This window comes from Ischnura elegans, chromosome 9, assembly GCF_921293095.1.
Source record: "Ischnura elegans chromosome 9, ioIscEleg1.1, whole genome shotgun sequence".
Classification (NCBI taxonomy): Eukaryota; Metazoa; Arthropoda; class Insecta; order Odonata; family Coenagrionidae; genus Ischnura; species Ischnura elegans.
In genome coordinates this window covers 9,624,946-9,644,968 of record NC_060254.1, presented here as the reverse complement: position 1 = coordinate 9,644,968, position 20,023 = coordinate 9,624,946, and the positions used below count along the sequence as shown (strand labels likewise).

General features: G+C 40.7%; 1 protein-coding gene across 1 annotated transcript in view; it reads right to left on the bottom strand.

Annotated features, from left to right (window-relative positions):
- LOC124165640 (toll-like receptor Tollo) overlaps positions 1-19,653 on the bottom strand; it is a 76,469-nt gene extending 56,816 nt beyond the window's left edge. Inside the window, exon 1 of the mRNA XM_046543114.1 lies at positions 19,312-19,653. The gene's annotated coding sequence lies outside the window, so the exon portion shown is untranslated. The remainder of the gene's footprint in view (positions 1-19,311) is intronic.
- Between the last annotated feature and the right edge of the window lie 370 nt (positions 19,654-20,023).

Here is a 20,023-nt window from a genome sequence, read left to right as displayed (position 1 = left end):
GTTTAATATACAGATATTTACGCCCTAACGTATATTTTTTCACGTTAAGGTATTTGATAACAGCGTCAACTTTTACAACTGGTGTCACTTGGTTGTTTTAATCAGGGATAGCAAGTGAAACGAAACGTAAATGTTTCGTTACCACCCGGAGGGAAACGAAAATACGAGGCCTGGCTTTAGTATCGTTCCCACACGAAATTAAAATAACCAAGGAGTTTAGTTTCGACATGGGACGAAACTTTACTCCCGGGAACGAAACTAAATTAATCTTGCTTAAATTAAACTTACAACTTATGGTAAGAAATGACTCGACGTTCAGTTGCCTTATCTACGCAGTACCCGCATGTCGCGTTTTTTTGCTTAGCCATCGGAGGTAGTAAAAAAACGGCCCCCGTATTTTGCCATAGCAACGCACCTATTGCGTGAGGAAGGTCGTACCGATGAAGGGGAGAAGGGAGGAGGCGTGTTAGGATTCAAACCCTTCTCTCCCTTAAATGTTTGGTCGATATGGTCTCATTTGTACCCCTTCCAAATGAACCTCTTCTCCGATGGAACCCTCGGCCTCTCCGAAATTTTGCTCTGGCTACGGCTTTGCGGTTTTGTGATGCTTTAAACTGGGATCCCTGCCGCGGTCAGAAGTCTAAACTGGGTTGGCTGTCGCGAGTTGGCTTTTAACCTTAGTTAACCCTATCTTAACCAGAGCTGCTGCTAGGAGAAATTAATTTTCAAGACGTCTCATTTTAAAAAGTGAAAATTTTCTACACAATTTCCTGCCTGGAGATGAAAATGTATACATTTTTGATGCTACTTAGAAGAAACATTGGGTTATAATAGATAAAAATATAAGTAATAATAATAGAAACGAGAGTTATATGGCTGCGGATTCTCTTATGATGGCATTTGATTCCCTCCATTTCTTAGAACTTCAATTCGATATTTCTATTTCTTTCCATCCATATTTTTTCGAAAAGGTGGTTGTACCACTTGGGACGTTAGCCATCCTCTAACCACTGTAGATAACTTTAGTTAAAAATGGTTGTGATAATAATAATAACAATTAATAGAAACTTGAGATATATGACTGCGGTTTCTCTTATGATGGCTGTCCTCGATGTGTATGAACTTCAATACTATTCCGAAGGACCGGGCGGATCACGATAGTTAAAATGCAAAACTTCAGATTGATGCGCTTATAACAAAAATTAAGAAATCTAAAATACAACCGTTTAACAATGCGTCTCAAAGTTGATTGCCTGCCCACGGCACCGGAACACGTGGGATCGTCACAAAAATTTGTCTTACTCATTTAACAAAAGAATGTCGGCCTCGGTGGCGGCGGGGTAATGTCCTCGCTTGCCAAATCGAAGGTCGCGGGTTCGAGTCCCGCCTGGGTAAGTTACCCTTACCCAGGGGATGTGCGTGTGTGAAAACCCTTCATTGTTAATTGTTAATTCCCCATTGTAAAGGCCGTAAATGTGCTTTTATGGGGTAATGGAAATAAATAAACAACGAATTACCTTTGTCTGGAATACAAAATGGATTACTAATATTTCAAACAATGGCGTTCTTCCATATTTCAAAGAACTTCAATTCGATAATTCTCTTCATTCCGTCCATATTTTTCGTAAAGACGGTTTTTTTACCCCTCGGGACGCCAGTCATCCTCTAACCACTGTAGAGCTTTCGTGCCGGATACAAGGAATATAAGGACGGGTGGAGTCTGTGGCCATGTCGAGGTCCCTTTGGGTTGTTTTTGTCGCTGGCAGGGGATTCTTCTTTTATCCGCTGTTGCCCTCCTCTGAGGCCTTCTCCGCCCTCATCGGTATTTTGTCCCCAAAGGATCAGGACGCTAGCTATTTCCATCCGTCCTTGTCCCCCTTCCCCCTGACCTGCCCCCAGGGGGCTCCCACGCCACCCTCCCAGATCTTTGAATCGCCTTACAAGTCTTCTCCTCTTTCGTTCCACGAGCGCGCATTCCGTCCTCATCCTCCTCGGAGAGCTTTATGCCCCCTCTATGCACAATAAACGCCCCCTTTTTTATTTAAGGGTCGTCTGTATGGGCAGGTGGTGGTGGTGGTGGGGGACAATTTTCCCATTAGGTTTTACAGGCACGTTCGCGTTAGATCGGAAACTCATCGCATGTTTTCCCTCGTCTCGGCCATAACCCCGTGATCCCACTCGAATGCATATAGTGCGGAGTTGATGTGCGCGCCCCGCTTGTTCGGCTGCACGAGAGTGTCGTATTGTTGGCGAAGAGTCAGTGCCTGTCGATGGTGGGAAAATTTAACACTAATAGTGCTAGTAAATAGCCCTTAACCCTTTGAGTACCAACCGATTTTCTAGGTACTACGTTAAAAGTGCCGAGGCATTTTTGCTGATTTTGTAGTAGGTTAGGAAAAAAAGTAGATATATATATTAAAAAACTTTAGGAAATCCTAATTTTATGTCGTTTCGCCTTTTTAATTTACTAGTCGACAAATTTTTGGTAATATGAGTTCATTTTTGTATTTTAAAGGAAATATTTAACGTTAAAATAAAATGAATATTGAATGGTTATTGAACTGTCAGCATCTAAAAGCGACATTGCAGAAGGAGCGCGATCGCGCTCCTGGCAGTTTTCGCGAGAGATAAGAGGATAGCGCGATAGCGCTTCCCGACACTCTAAGGGTTAATATCCTATCCCTCACTCCAGTGCTGGGAAATTAGCCCAAATTTGAGAAATTCTTAGTAATTTTACTACTGTACATAGAAAGTTCCATATCTCAGACTTTACCATTTAGTGCATTTTCTTTTCCCTAACTCGTCTAAAGAATAATTCTAGGTTGATGTCCGACCGTAATGTTACGGCGGCAATATAAATGAGAATTAAATTTAAACAGACGTAATACGATGAATAATTACGATACTAATTACGTTGAATTATTAAGACTTAAAAGGATAATAATCACGTTGATCGCAATTGTACGAAGTTTCGTGAGAAAGTAATATTACGTCATTAGCACTTATAGTGTTAAAGTATGAAGGAATTCCGAAAATACAGTCATTTGCATTGAATCGAATTTATTTTCTAGAAAATGTGGACAAGTTGGATAAAATATCATGTCATACTTTATACATACATTAAAATAATTTTAGGTGTTAAAAGGGTAGCTATCTATCAATGACACCTTCACAAATTTTGCCGCGTTTGAAATCGGAAAAAATGTGGAAATGTTATGGATCTGCCTTTTCATACTTTGAATGGTTTTTCATTACATGATTAGGGCAGTATAGGCAAACTCTAGTATTAAAGTGTTAAAAAATAACAAAAATTCACCGTCGAAAAGGAATTACAAAAGATTCATCACTTGGAAAATTACTCTCGTAATATTCAAGTGCGAAGTCTCCGTACTAATCGCATTTGCGCTTCGTTTTGAAAATAATATATTGACCTTATTCATTTCCTGTCTCCCGCATGTTGATTTTCATTGACGTGGGAGTGTGTTTTCTTTCGTTCCTAATCGCTCCTCTCTCTATCTCTCTGAAATTTTACACAAAGTTTAGATTGACGAGACCGCTGGGAATTCCCGTTTTCGAGTTTTTCCCCGTGAGGTTCTCAAAGGGTGAATAATTTTCTTTTTTCTCCGAGCTTCGTACCTCGTTATGCGCGAGAGTAATTGCGCCCCCTCTAACAATCTCCTCCCCCTCGTTAATTACATAACCGCCTTCCCCGTCCGATAAAAATGACGGAACCCCGTCGGAGCGATGGCTATCTCGTAATTTGGTAAATCTCCCGATATAGGGGAGCGTTTCCGTGGTTTGCCGCGATTCAGACGTCCACCGCGATGAGAATGATGGAAATCTGAAGTTGGGAGTCGCTTCTTTAGTTATATTAATTCAGTTCTTCCCCTTTCTATAGGCCGTTCTTTCCCCGCGCGAAGAGTTATTGTGCGGAAAGTTTTCATCACCCTTCAGGGAGATAGCGTTATCGCCTGCTTTCCCAACATTAGCAATGTACCCTTCAGTGGTCGGATTAGAATATTCGAGATCAACAGTTCGGCTCCAGTGCTCGTAGGCTCTTGTGCTACCCTTTGAAGCGTCCGCCGAGGGGTCGCCAAAGTTGAACCATTTTCCTTTAATGCTTGCGTGAAAGGACAACACCGTTCATGCCACTCCTCACGTATGGCTACCCAGCCTGGGTATCCATAGCAAACACACACTTAGATAAACTCATCGTTATACAGAACAAGACACTAAGGACAATCAAGGGCGCCCCGTGGTTCGTCCGCAACACGCAAGTACATACACGAAAACCTTAATATCAAAAGACTGACACAATGCCTTAACGATATCGCAAAACCATTCCAATGCTCACTCAACAAAACCCAAAACACTACTGACACCGCTCTGGAGTTACACAGACAATCCACACTTGAAATATTTAAGATCAAAAACCGCAATTAAACGTCCAGTACAGTAAAACAAAAACATAGCCAATTAGAACAATAACGCCACACACAATATAAAAAGCCAAACGTAGATTACCAGCAACGGCTGAACATCGCGACTATAACCGTAACGTTAAGGATACCTTACTTAGCGTAGCGTAGCACCGTCCTTCGGAGACCGAGTAAATGAACACGCCCCCTTTTTATCTGGAATCGGCCTAATGGAAAATTCTTCGGTTTTCCCTCAAATTAAAAAACCCTTCATTGTATTGCGGCCGGTGGTCGTTTTCCAGAACCATGAACGTGCAGGACATTAATAGTTGGATCACATCCTTTCAACAAGCCTTTCCGGAGCTACTTAATTTGCTCGTTTCCTTTCTCTGTAATTGCTGCGGAGGTGTTAATCGCCGGCTAGTTGTACCCGTGATGCCTACGGTGAGGAGCGGCTGCTTAAGTTTTCACTTTTTACGTTCATGTGCAATGCTGCGATCACATTTACCTTGGGCCAAAAATTTTAAAGGACTTCGCGCACCAAAATGCACCGGGAGATTGGAATGCTGCTAGGTAGAGATGGGCGAAATTCCGCCGTAATCGATGATCAAATGATCATCGGTTACCAAGCATCGATTCAGTGTAAAAATCGGGATGGCATAATCAAATATTTTTAAAGTCGTTAGAATCATATGATTTTTAGTAGGCATCAAATCATATGGTTCTACCGATTATGTGCATGCAACGAATCATACGATTTCTCAGTAGGCAACGAATCATATGATTTTTGTATGATATGATGTAGGCATCAAATGATATGATTTTACCGGTTATGTGAAGGCAACAAATCATACGATTATACCGATTCTATGTTGGATAATCTCGAGGATATCATAAGATTTTTCGATACGAATTTTCCCTATCACTAGCAATTCAAATATACTGCGATATAATTGCTTCATAAAAATGTAGCCACCGGTACTTGATTATCACGTGATTAGAGATATATTAGGGCAACAACTGGTATCGCCGATTTTTTCAAGTGAAGATCGAGCTTAAATAATCGATCCAACTATTAAATCGACACCCCATAATCGATTACATAATCGGAACACAATAATCGATTATAATCCAAAATCGATTATTCTCACCCATCACAACTGCTGGGTGCAGTTGTGGTTGCTCCTGCAATGGGCACCCACAGCGGAGGGGTCGACGGGTTGAAGCCGGTAGGTTGAAGTTGACTAATCAGTTCCTGATGTTATCTAATATGCTCTCCTATTTCCCTATCCATTTGAGATTCCTCGAGCAAAATCTTGTTCTTTACATTTGCAGAAGCTAATTTTTCCCCACTGAACTCCATTACCCGAGCCAAGGAAGTATATTTTTCATCGTGGAAGGTTACTCTGGATTTTCACCGGTTTATGTTCTCCATCACGGCCGACGTTTCGATGGACGATTCGTCTGACCAAATGAAATCAAAAAAGTTGCGAGGAAACACTCTTAAAAATTTAGCCAGTAAGCTAGTCGGGGATAGATTTTGGAAAAATGAAGGGATTTGTGTTAACAAAGGAGACGTTTTGCCTCTGGAGTGTGTGATTGAAAGCGTCATATGTGAGGTATACGTGTAGGAAAATGTGGATTGTCGCTTATTGCAATGAAGCAACGAAAACTGTACGTGGGGCGGAAAAGAGACGAGGCTTATTATGGATTCTTGCTCTTATTTTGTCACAGAGCCTTCGGGTTTTCTACTGCTTTAATTTTTCTCTACGCGAGATTAATTTTTTACTTTATTTCAGTCCTAAAAACAATTTCCACTTTTGCGTTATCTACGTTGTGGGATGAAACCTGTTGAATAATGCGGAGTTGCTTTTAGATACTGTGAAGGATCCTTTCCTGTGTTCTTATGTTTGTAGTAGTTTTCATTTTCAAGTTACTTGGAGTTTAATTGTCTTGCCTCGAAAGGAATGCTCCTATGTAACTTTGAGAATCTCCTACATAATTTTTTTCACTGAATGCTATAATATTTCCTTATCCAGTATAGATGGTGAGCGGTATTGCTGAGGTTTAACCAAAACCGAATCACTGGATATTACTGTCCAATTTTAGTGGCCCTCTTCATTTCTTGACATCGTTTTTTCGTGCTAGAAGATAATATTCCTTTACCTCCATTTCTTGTTTGTCTTTCATTTGCTTTCTGAAGTAACTTTCATTTTATTTTATTTTTGCTAAATGGTAATTTATTCCTCTCAATCTAACCGCATTCTATACAACGTATTAAAAATACTTTCACTTGCTTCTTTAAACAAAACAGAATCGCTGGATATTATTGTTTAATTTTAGTGGCCTTCTTCATTTCTTGACATCGTTTTTCGTCCTAGAAGATTCTTTTACTTCCATTTCCTGTTTATCTTTCATTTGCTTTCTGAAGTAACTTTTATCTTATTTTATTTTTTTCCTCAATTTATACAATTATCGAATCAGAATGTCAGTCTATACTACTAATGAACACGATTCTGTTGGAATTTTTATCCTTGTAAATTGATTATTGGATTTAATTCATGTATGTACATTCTCTGCCATCGTTAAGGAATTGAAATGCAGTACTGTTAACACAATTTTCTTTTGAAGCACGCGGTTTTCACTGACTTGAAAGCATCTTCCGTTGAAAATCTCCAATAAATCTTATCTATTTTAGTTTTAACGACTCTCACGTGCAATGAAAGATAGAATGACGTTGACGCGAACTTTTCCGTATCACTCGCTCCGTGATGCTGAACGGTTCTTCCGTTCCTTTGAAAACTCGTTATGATAACATATTTTTTCTTCTCTTTCCCTCTTCCAACCTTGTTTTTATCGATCCTTCATTACGGCTTTCTTGACCTCTCAATTTGCTCTTTTCCAGATATCTCTCCCTCAATAATAATGCCCGTTTGTCGCCCATTTCTTTATGCGATTCCGAGAAGTATGAAGTAACCGCCAAAGCCGTCTTCTCATCCACCCGCTTTTTTTTACAGGCCTCCTTCAATTATTATTTTTTTCTATAACTCTAGCTCATGTTCTGCTTTTTTCTCTTCTTGTATTTTACTTAATTGCCTCGATAAACATTGACGTGGTTGCTTGTAATTATGCATGCGTGATTACGTCATGGGAAAAATTTTGAGAGGGTCTGAAGGTTGAACCGATTTCGAAATATCCCGACTCTTGATTTGCTCGGACAAAAGTTCAGTGTGCACTGCGCGCTTCATTTGTCTACCTTCCCCCTATCTCTCTCTCCTCCCCCTCCTTTTCCGTCCCCCGTCGACTCCAATTAGAGTCAACGTCATTCCGGATACGTGGAAGACGGAAAGGCATTAATCCTTGCGTCTCGTGAGTGCGTCGAGGCGGCGATTCGGAGAGGGGCCCTCGCGGCAGACTTGACTTCGGATTTTTTTTAACCTGGTCGAGATGAGGCCACAATCCGGCACCCTCCTCCCCTGGGCTTAGTGCTTCATGAATTTTTGCTCCAACATTCAATTTCAAAATCTTTTATTTCAATTTCATTTGACATTTAAAAAAATAACCACTTCTACACCCACTTTCTGGCCTAAAATGTGTCTGTCGCAATTTTAAGTGCAATAGTTGAGTAGAATTTTTACAGCGGCATCGAAAAGTTTGATGTCAGACAAGGCAACGGTATCGAAATGTATTGAGAATGTATTGAGCTGACATGATGCGACGAATGTCTGTAGGTGCCAAGTGACACTTTCATAATGAATTGCAAAAATTTCTATTACTAGGTGTAAGTCTTATAAGGAAATTAAAAGTAATTTAAATTGGGAACGTAAAATGAAACAAATATAATAATATTATTTTAAAGTATTGCGGTAATTTTTGGTGTTTTAAAGTTCTTATCCATCGCAGTAATCACGTAAGATTAACCTGCAATTTTGTGAAAATGTCGCTTGAAAACCAGGAATTACGCATGAATTTTTCTGCTGATTGGCTGGACACCATAGTCTTGAAGTTCCGAGTGAGACGTACATAAATTTAGTGATAAAATCTCTATTAATAATTAATAAATATTATAATAATAACTATTAATAAATTATTGTTAAGTCTTTTAAGCAAATTAAAAGTATTTTAAATTAGTAACGTTACAATTTTACATAAATATAGTATTATTTAAAAGTATTGTGGGAATTTTGGGTATTTTTTAAAGTTGTTATATATCGCAGTAATCACTTAAGATTAACCTGGATTTTTTGTGAAAAATTCCCTAGAAAACCTGGAATTAGGCATGATTTTTCTGCCTGATTGGCTGGACACCGTAGTCTTGAAGTGCCAAGTGAGACGTTCATAAATGAAAGGCTAAAATTTCTATCACTCCCCCTTCCGCGGGTCCTCGTGATCGGACCAATCGCGCTAAATCTCCCCATCCCCTTTCCCCCCTCCTATCCAATTCCTACTCTTTGACAATTTTTTCTCCCCTCCGCGCGCTCGCAGATCAGAACCTGTTCCGCGGGGAGCGTGTACGTGAACACCTTGCAAATCAACGCAATTGGAGGGCGGCCGCTTTCGCCCACCCCCCGCTGACATCAAACAACCCTCTTCGATTGACAAATACCCGTGCATTAACGTTTCACATCATTTTGTCTCTCTTCTTCCCTTCCTGCCAATGCGGTCGAGCACGCAGCTACGTGCCCACTCCATTCTGCCATCGCTATGCCCTTCCCTTCCTTTCTTTCCGTCTCTATAAAGTATCTTTGTCGCTTCCTTTCCTGTGCTAGTATCCCTTGTCCCTACCGATCATCGAATGCTGCAGTTAACGAACATGCGAAAAAAATGTTCTAGAAATCATCCATTTTTTTCTTTTATAAGTTACCATTTTATTCTAGTTGTTTTTCAACCTATATACTTGAATTTTGCATTACTTCCTTATCGGCTGTAAAGCGTGCCTTCATTGTATCAAAGGTAGATAGACATAGAATATTTATTACGAGGCGTGAGCGATTGTCTGTATTTCATTGCATATCTATTGTCTTCTATTCTTTCATTGCGATATAGCGTGGGGTAGAATGTTTTTCCGTTGTATCAATGCTGGAAAAAGAAGTTGGGCGATGAAAATGCTATGTATTTTAATTATTTAGCTTTAAAATTTTTATGCAGTGCCAAAAGATAGCCTCTGGTGATGTGTTTATGGAATTCATGGATAACCCAGTGCGCATGGTAGTCCATCTAGGTCAGTAAGAGCCATTATTCTCCGTTATTGGCGTTTATGATTAATGTGATATTGTCTGCCAAAGAATATCATTATCTCGTTAGCTTTTATTGATAGGATCTTTTAATTAGCATAGGGTGTATATCGAACCTACAAATTAGTTCGCAGATGTCTGTTGGTGTTTCATTTAATTAGTGTTCGCGTTTAAGTGGTTTATATTTTGCAGTTATAAGCTATCATTCGATGAGGGAGTGTGCCGAACGTACACGGGTGCAGGTGTTCGAATACACGAATGTTACTGAAGTTACTGACAGGAGCTGGAGTACCTAATTATTCTTCTGGATACTAGGGTTCCAACAAAAACATATCGATGGTCAAGTTTTAACAACACATATCTCAAAAATAGCAACTTTTTAGGAGAGCAAGAGAAAGGATTTATATTTTTAATGGTACACTGAAATTAAAAACAAAATATTCATAAAATTGAAAAAGGAGCATTAATTTGCAAACAAAGAGTTGTTATTTGCTTGAATTTTACTTTTTAAATGTCATTACAGTTTGTTTAAGATACCCGTGTCAAACCGGCGAAATTTTGAGATACGTGTTGTTAGAACTTAGCCATTGATATGCTTTCCCAGATTCAGGCGAGCAGATATGTTTCGAGCCGAAACGGGTACTGGAATTCCTCCGTGACGAATGTATTACAATTACCACGACGCATCAGGCACGAGTGTCCTAGTAAATATTGCCACGTATTTGGGTAGTTCCTCAGCATCTGGGTGCTCAACAACCGCAGTAGGTACTGAAGTGCCTTTTGAATACTTGAATTTGAGTGCGTTGAGCTCACTTCTATTTTTATTCATGTACTTTTTTTACGTGACCATTGCGGCATAATATGTATGAAAAAGGGTGGTTTCCTATCATTTTTTATTGCCTAAATCGAAATATTATTACTCCTGAAGTACGCATTTCACGCTTTTAGATTTATAAATGACGATATCTATTTTTCGCGATTAAATGAAAAGTGAACATTTTCAAGCGCGCGAAAACGCGACGGCTAAGTACAAATGCTGGGAAAACCCCGTGTGGCGTCATTCTGGTTCCCGGATTCGCCGTTTTAGGTGATTCCTTTCGTTTTCTTTGATGAAGGAAACTACGCTATTGTCATGCTGGCCCGACTCCTTCGGTCTCCCTTATTCCCGGCGCGGCGGCGGCGTCGGCGGTTTGGTTCTTGTCCTTAAAATGGATTGTCTGGAGAAGCGTGGCGCCTCCCGCTGAGATGCTCCACGATTTGATCGATTCTTGTCGTGCGGCAAACTCGGTCGGCCGCTCTCTTCCGCCTCCAAAAGTGCAAGCAGTGTGCACGAAAATACTGCCGACAAAAAAGCCCTCTTTTTCATTTGATGTGCCATGGGTTGCCATCCCTAGAAATAATCTTCGGAACATCAATGCTGCAGTGTCGAAAGTGCCTTGAAAAGTTTCTTTCGCGTAATATAGAGGAACTGTTGCGAATGTGGAAGCTTGTTGGTAATGTGGAAGGATAACCTTTAGGGCTTTGAAGGTACTGTAGGTTAGCGGTGACCGCATCAACTTCTTCGCCTGATTCGTTAGTAAGCCTGTAGGAGCGGTGACAGTCAGCTCATCGTTTATTGTCTGTGAAATACTTTTCCAAATTTCTCTTCACTCGCAAAACTTTTGAGGTAAGTTTTTAAGTTTACTTTAATCACATAGTCCACCAAGCTATTTTTTAGTGCTAAATAAGTTATTGTTAAGCGTAAAACACGCTACAATCTGGTGTAATTAAGTAATCTACTAGCTAGAAAATGAAGCATAGTTTTAGCTTCATTGTTCAATATACCGATGCTGGTAATGTGGAGGCACAACACTGGGGTAAATGTGGAAACGTATCCACATTCGTGAAAATGATAACCAAATTTGTGACTTTTTCAAGTGAACATTTTATTGAAAAAATTTGTATTATTTTTCATGCCTTTCCGTTGATTTTTCAATGAATAATTAGTAGATGATCTGATATTTCACTTTTCTATAGTAATGTAGCCGGAATACAAACGTTTCCACATTTTCAGAACATTTTGAAAATCTAATCAAGTGTCACTTTATAATTTACTATTATTTTTTTTAGCATAAAATCAAAAGAGGTTATTTAGGGTAGTATCTTTGTGAGTTTTTTTCATGAATTCAAATAATTTCATTTGAAAACAAGCTATTTATAACATAATTTAAAACACGGTTTCCACTTTTGCACCACTCCCTCTACCATAGCGATCATATAAAAGAAAAATTTCGATATCAATTGACACCATTTATCTGTCTTTATTACTACATGTCAATATGAATTCCTCCACAATTATCCCTTGTGTTTCGTTCTGTAACCAAACCGCCGACGAAAAAAAAATCTAAAATTAAACACAACGAACAGCAAATGAAACGCATAAAAAATTGGAAACTTGTATAAAAAACTAGTGATGGGTCGATTCCAAAATTTTATCGATTCCGATCCCGATTCCGATTCTGACATTTCGATTCCGATTCTACCGATACCGATTCCATCGATTCTGATGCCATAGGCTCCAAGAAAAATATCACTTAATTCCAGGCAACAAGAAAACTACTTTTAAAAATATTACTCTGTGAAAGAGTCAGTTGACAAAGGAATCTTTCATATCATTACTATGTAATTAAAATATAATAGCTAAATTTCAAAACTGAACATACCTGAAAAGTGGTGTTACATGATAGGTATTACTTTAGAATATTGGCACTCATAATATGTCGACAATATATATATATATCCAAACTACAAGGGAGAGCCCTGAGTACAGGAATTTTCATAGCTGTAATAAAGATTACATACTACGTATATGAATCATGTAATATTTGGCCCTTTCAAATTCTCAAGCAGAAAATCCAATTATTCTACATGCTCAGCCAGCAGGTTTTGACGTCTCCATGTTACAGTATTACTGCCTGCAGAAAATTGCCTTTTGCTACACATGTGTGTTATTGGGCAAGTAGTTTCCCACCAAAATTGCAAGATTTCGGAGACTTTGGAATTTTTATTAAAAATTAAATCAACGATTTGTTGGATCTTGAATCTTAATGGAATTCAAGTGGACGAAGCGAACAACTATAGAACTAAACTTTAGTTTTGTAGAGCCAAAAAAATGCTATACTTCTCACGTCATTCAATCAACCTTTAAATCTCTTGCTTTTTTAAGTTCAAGAAAGAAACTAAACGCTACAAATGAATATTACATCGGACGGACGCAGTAATAGAAAAGGCTAAAAGAGCCGGTGTGAAAACTTCCCCTACCGCGCGACTCACCTCGGCGAGGGTGGAAAGGGAAAAAGGTGTTGCCTTTCACGGAAACAGTTCATTTTTCTCTCTCTTAAGCATGCTGACTTAATCTCTTCACTTTACTTCAATACCCGAGGCATATTCCTTACGCGCGGGATGGTTCCGAAAAATATCCAATCCTTAGTATTTTCACTCGAGTAATGCGCTAAATGGTCAAGTCGATCTATACATAATCCTTTTTAACATCCTCAGTTTAGTGTTTTAAGTCAATGAAGACGATTATCCATGCTTTAAATGACGATTTTCAGGACTAATGTTTTAAAAAACTTGAAAAATCGGCCTCAGTTACCGAGCCTCAGAGGTCCGCGGCGTTTAGGTCAGCCTTGACGCGTGATTGAAAAATCGCTCTTATTTCCTTCGTCGCAAACTTTTTTTTCAAGACTTCTACTTAGTACTCTTTGGAAATCTCTACTTTATATTGTGGTTCAAATTTTCCGAGTTGTATTTTTCGTAAACGAAAGATAATGTCTACTTAATGTCAAATTTCATGTGAAAAACGGGTCGGCCATTTTGCGTTGTAAAACCAGACAGATGAGAGCCAGAATCTTCAAAAGTCATTGAAAGTATAGGCAAAGCACCAGATCAAAGGAATATTGCGTTTTTTATTCCACAAAACTCATACCACCGCAAAACCACTGGGATAAATTCAAAGATTTTTTGAGGAAAAACGATATCTCGTGTGGCATTGAAAAATTGGTCATGTTTGGGCCTCTGTATCTCACTAAAGGTTCGCATTTATGTAAAATGGCATATAAATCAATATTTGGTAATAATTTATGAGTATTTACGCTGAGTTTCAAGTCTCTATCCCCAAAAAGGTCATTTTGGACTTTATTCCAGCTTTTTCCGATTTCGGACCAGTGTGCGCGGGGTAGGAAGACGATCGGCCGCCGCGACTGGCGTAAAGGTATTCGGCGCCCACGTCGACAACAACAATAGTGTATTCGGCAAGCTGAAACCACTGAAACTACCAGGCCAAGGAATTAGAATGACTTATCGGCTTTAAAAACTGCATTATAACATGAGTTTCATGATAGCGCTTCCTGTCGGCAGATTGCTGGACCTACTAGCCTCGAATGCTCTGTAACCTTAATTATTCGACTCGACATCCGTAATGCTACTCGAAACGCTCGAGTCGAGTACCAACTACTCGATCGACTTGAATTTTCGAGTACTCGCACATCCCAAGAAGATATGTGTTTTGTTATTACGGTTACGTGGCGCGAAAATTCAAATGACTATTGGAAATGCGGTCGTATATTTTATTGTTTGAAGTACTGCTGGAATCGGAATCGATTTTTCGCCTTGGCAAGTACTCGTTTTCGATTCCGGTTCTTGGCCGAGAATCGAAGAATCGAGGAATCGAACCGACCCATCACTAATAAAAACATTTATAAAAGTGATTTCGGTCGTTCAATGTACATGCTGCACGTTTCAGGAGGAACAGCGGGACTACAATAAGAATTCGGAGAAGCCCGGGATGTAGCTGACGAGTATACAAATAGCTAAGAGTTCATTCCTTACGGCGAGCATTCTTCCCCTTTTGAAATTATACAGCAGATTTTTAGCCTTCAGAGAGGTAGAAAAAAATAAACGCATTTGCTCAGTAGCATTGTGGATAGAAGCATATTAACGGTGTCAACAAAGCGCGAATTTTGTCAATGTTAAGTGCGCAATAATCTTAGGACCAACATTGGCATGCCGTTGGAATCTGTAGGACGAATCAAATATGAAGGTCACAACAAGGACCATGGTCACAACACGTAAAAAGTCCCGATAACATTCTTATTTGCTCTGACTTATCGTTTCTCTGATTCCTTTATGAGTGAAACTACGGAATTTTTCCAATAAGAAACTCGTACTGGGAAGTGAATCACCGCAAAGAGAGCGAGAAAATATTGTTTTCATGAAATCCGCGATTTCTCGGGAAGGAAGTGTGGTCGACACCCAGCCTCCGCGTGCCTCATTAATGTAGACAGCGCTCGGTTCGCGGTTTCGCTGTGAGGTGTCACTTTTTTTCGTCTTCCTTGCCTGCTTCCGTCGCCATCCTCATCAAACAAGTCCGTGGTTGTGCTTTCACAGTATGTGTAAACATATAACGTTCAAAGCGGCTGCTTCTTGGCTGAAATCTTACGCCAAAATTGAATAGGGTAGTTTCCTTCATCAAAGAAGACGAAAGGCAATGATTGCGATTCGTTATCCACCACTAGTGTATTCATAATATAATAAATTATTTGGTTTTAGAAATCCCAGTTTAGACAAATGGCAATGGTTAATTTTAGCCGCATGTGAAAAAGGCCAGATTGGCGCCCATGCGATGCCACTCCACATGACGTCTCAGGGACCTAAATGCTATACGAGTAGATAGGAGTTTTATATCGTCTGAGATTGTCAATGCATTCATGAGGCACAGAGCTCATGGAAACATCTATTAATAATCACCCATTAAAACTGTCTATGGTCGGAAAGTTTCCTTCGCTTGATAATGCATTAATAATCCTTATTTAAGCCAAGCGCTGTCTCCTAGCAGGGTACTCTGCTACCTGCTAGCAGCCAGCATCGCAGCGGCACACAATATCCTCGCCCAAAGGTCACCTCACCCGGCGACAGCGGGAACCAGAATGCAGTCACACGGGCTTTTCCCTGCATTCATACTTAGCCGCCGCGTTTTCGGGCGCTTGAAAATTTTCACTTTTCATTTAATCGCGAAAAATAGATGTCGTCATTTAAAAATCTAAAAGCGTGAAATGCGTACTCCAGGAGTAATAATCTTTCGATTTAGGCAATAAAAAATAATAGGAAGCCACCCTATTATGAATCGATGGAATCGGAATGGAGAATCGGGTATCAGTTTGGAAGAATTGTGATGTTAAAAAGGGGAATCTACTCATCCCTAGTACATTCATTAGCTGAATATTTTACTCCCTCCAACTTAATGCATCGCAGGATAGGAGTGAGCTGGAGATATTCTTCTTCGATCTTGGACGCATGCGCAGAAGCCAGAACTCGCCCTCTCGTGTGCCTCGTTCAGATTGCGATTGTTCCAGCAGTTGTCGGAACAATCGTGCATTCACACGACGATTGTTAAAATCTGTGCTGCCCTCTAGTGCTGACATCTAAAGTGAACGAGAAATTGACGGTTGGCAAAGCTGTTAATGTATGCAGGGTCAAGATATTACTGTGCTCAGCGTGTATTTACCGAATAATTTTTCTTCCGCCCATATTCTTCCTTCCCAGGACAAATCCATGGAAAAAATGGAGCGAACAGAGCTTTACGAACTTTTCGTCTTTCTTTTGTCGCTTCCTTTTCAGGTCTCCCAGCGCCTAACCATCGTAAAGTGGCAACGTTCGGAACTACGCGAACTATTGTCAGGACATGCATTCATACGGCTAGTTCGGCCAACTATCGTCAGGACGATCGCTCGGTCAATCGTAATGTGAACGAGGCAGTATCCTAGGTGCTTTGACGTGGGCCGCATCCGCGTTTCTTTTGTCAGTTCACCTCACTCCTGGGAAAACTGTTTATGCCTTCCCGGCGGATGAGAAGACCATTTTGAGTCGGAGGAGCGGATCCAATTAAAATTCGATTTTAGGTCTCGGAAGGAAGGCAGACGGCCTTGTCCCCTCGCCGGTAACGACGGCCACTGAATACGAGCTCTGGTGATGTATGTAATGGCGACTGTGACCTCGAATGATGGGAGTCTGTCTTCTTTCCCTCTCTTTTCAATGGCCACCGTGCGGAATGCGTAAATCCTCGGTTCTATATTCATTTCGAAATGATCAATTTTTAATATTCTCGGTTCTGTACGTTGGTATACATCATAAGGGGATGTGAAATTTCTCAACTCTCAGAAAGGATAGCCATTGTCCTTCGCTTCCCTCATTAAGTATGCATTCTGTATTTAGGGAATATTTCTGCCTGTATGAATTTTAAAATGGAAAACATGTTGGGTTTTCGTCTCGCTCGTAGAGAAATTTGCATCGAATGAATGAGAGTCTGGGGGATTTGGTGGGTGACGGCGCTTCGTATAAGTATGTAATGGATGTTATATTTTTCATGCATCGCAAATCGTGTTTTTAAATGTGCAGCGACTGGATTTCAGTTTTCATACTCACGCATCCCATTATTATTTTACTCGTGGACTGCATTTTTAAGTTTTTCTTACTTACGCAATGCCATCTTTCTTTTGCTCATAGCCTGCATTTTAAAGTTGCGTAGCCACAGAACAAGAATCACCTTTGCTGCTTACTAAGTAAGCTCAATAAACTATTAGTCAGTGCTCTAGTCGCAAATTTTGGATCCTAAGATAGTATGGTTGGAGTTCGTTTCGCTATCTCACTGGAGTAAGTAACAATATATCGATTATCGCTTCGATGGTTGCAATATTTCCTTACAGTTGCCTAATAGTAGCTAACCCTTGGTGACGAAGAGAAATGTAGTCTCAGGTAGCTTATTGTGGTTATTTTTTGCGTTCAATTTCTCGAATTAGCGAAGAAATTAATGACTCACACTAAGGCTTCTGTGTTACTTTCTTTGAGCAAGCTGTTGTTAGTTGTGGCCAATCCATAGCAAGGAAATAAAAGATTTAAACAACCAGATAAAGCCAAGAGGATTGTCGCTTTTGTCATTATTCTTTCTTTTGTTTTAGAATTGATCATATAGTGTTATCTCATTATAAATTAGTTAATTTGGGGATTCAAAATAATTTATATTCTGAGCACTTTTGGTTTATAATTTTATCAGGTAGGAACTACTGATGTTCAATCTGTATATAACGTAAACACAGATGATAAACCTAAAAAGATCACCAAAAGTATCGGAGTTTTTTTATTAAGTTGTTATTTTTTTATTTCATTGGATATTATAAAACAATTTTATTCTGTTCTTGAAATGCTCTTGTAGATAAATTCGAAAATGTTTACGCCGGACAATTTCACGATATTTTTTTTCAAAAACAATGTTGTACTGCGACCGTGATGGACCATGAGTTCGTTTATGTTAAATGTATTTCATTTACTCAAGGGGAAAGCCTTTTCGTCCGAAGCCGTACTTCCTGGAACATCCACCTCCGACATATGAAGCATCATTCTGCATAAAACACTGGAAGTGTTACGTTTTCGCGATCCTGGGTTGTTTAATGTGACGCTCTTTGAGCCGACACTCTCCTCGCACAATGGGATTGGCAGCTGGGTGGGCGGGGGCAGTCGAAGGGAGACGGGAATGGATTCCTCGTGTGGTGATATAAAGATGCTCTGGTTGCGGACCGACCGAGTCTTTATCTTTCTTGCTGTGCAACTCCGAGGTCGTGGGAGGGGGCGCATGTCCAAGAAATAATTCGCGTCGTATGTCAAACCACCCCCCCCTCCTTTCCTCATTCTTCCACGTTGCTCTTTTTTGCACCACGGCGAAGTCCACCTCCTCCTCCCTTCCCTTTTCATTTCCTAACTTCTAGAGTATCCAGATACGGACTATGCTTGTAAAGTGTTAAACTGGCGTGTTGCGCTTTACGGAAACATGGACACTGAGTAGGTTAGATTTCCATCTGAAACGTCGCCATCAAAATGAGAACGCGGATGGAACCCGGAAATCTATCCCACTGCAAACCTGAACGCCGAGAAAACTTATATCACAGGCGTGGTCACCGGGTTTCACGACCAATCAGGCGTTGATTAGCCAGTCGGCGAAAGGTCTGCAGTCTTTGCAAAAGGAGACCGAAATTATGCGGTTTTATAGAGCATCACGAGCCGGGAATATGAGGCTCAAACAAACTATAGTGGGTGGAGCAATTCAAATATTTGGAAGTACCTTGGAAGAAAACCGATACAGCAGTAAGGGCATCAAGAAGAGAATTGCTTTGGCGAAGAAGGCGTTTAGTAATAGGAAAAGGATGATAAGAGTATCATTACTGGAGGAGTTCTAGAAGTGGGTGTGGAGCATAATGGAGTTGGTGAAGTGGACGGAGAGGAATAGGAACGACGAAGTGTCAAGGCCATTTTACACGGGTCACGGAATTGCGCAGGTTAGAACTGCATTAATTTCTAAAATGGCGTGGAATTGCGCGAATGCATGAACGAAATTAGAGCAGGGGCTATTTTGCCGTCTCGCATCCACGCATTCTCGCATGTGTTCTAGCAATTCACCGCTTTACACGACGCATTTTTGATTGCACTTTCGCACGTACGTCAGATTGCGCAATTCCGTGTACCGTGTGAAACGGCCGTAAGGGAGTAAGTCGTATTGTGAAATGGAAAGGAAAGTCCACATTGGGAGGGAGAAGGACGGGGTTATTGGCAAATGCTCCATGAAAACCTACCTTGATCGGTACAGCACTCCAATAAATCTTCTTTCCCCCTCTTCTCCTATCTTTCTCTCTTCGCAGCTCCTTTCCTTCACTCTAACCAGCCTTTTTCACTCTTTCACGCACCATTAGTGGTGCACAGCACCGTTGTGGTCGCAGCACGCGTGCGATTCAGTTAAACCGAACTGCTTCTCTCGGAGTCTTCTTGACTCGCGCATATCCCCCGCCCACATCACCGCAATCCTCTTCCTCCGTCTGTCGACCGTCTTCCTCTCTTGCGGCCTTCTCGAAACTCTTTCCTTTCCGCGAAATCAGCCTCCTCTCTTTGTCATCATCATCGCGCACTTCCCCTCATCTCTCTCGCCTCTTCGGCAAATCTGTCTCGGGACGTGTCTGCGAGCGTGTCGCCGAAGGAATGCGTCGCTCCCGAGGAATGGCAGATATTCCGCGATGAGGAGGCTCTTTTGCCGCCCCTGTCCGAACAAGGGGCCCGATTATCTTCGGAGGCGGTGGGTGGAGTGGCGCAGATGCGATATGGCATTCGATCTTACACTATCTTTTCCCCCTTCTCTCGTTTTGGACGTTTCTCCCCGTTGACACTTGCCCTTCACTCTTCGAGGAAGCTCGCTTCCATGGGTCAGCTGTGAATGACGGGGCATCCGCAGTCGTGGAATTTTTGCCATGTTGATCGTGTTCTTTCTTGTCAGTAGAAAGGTCTCTTCGTCAG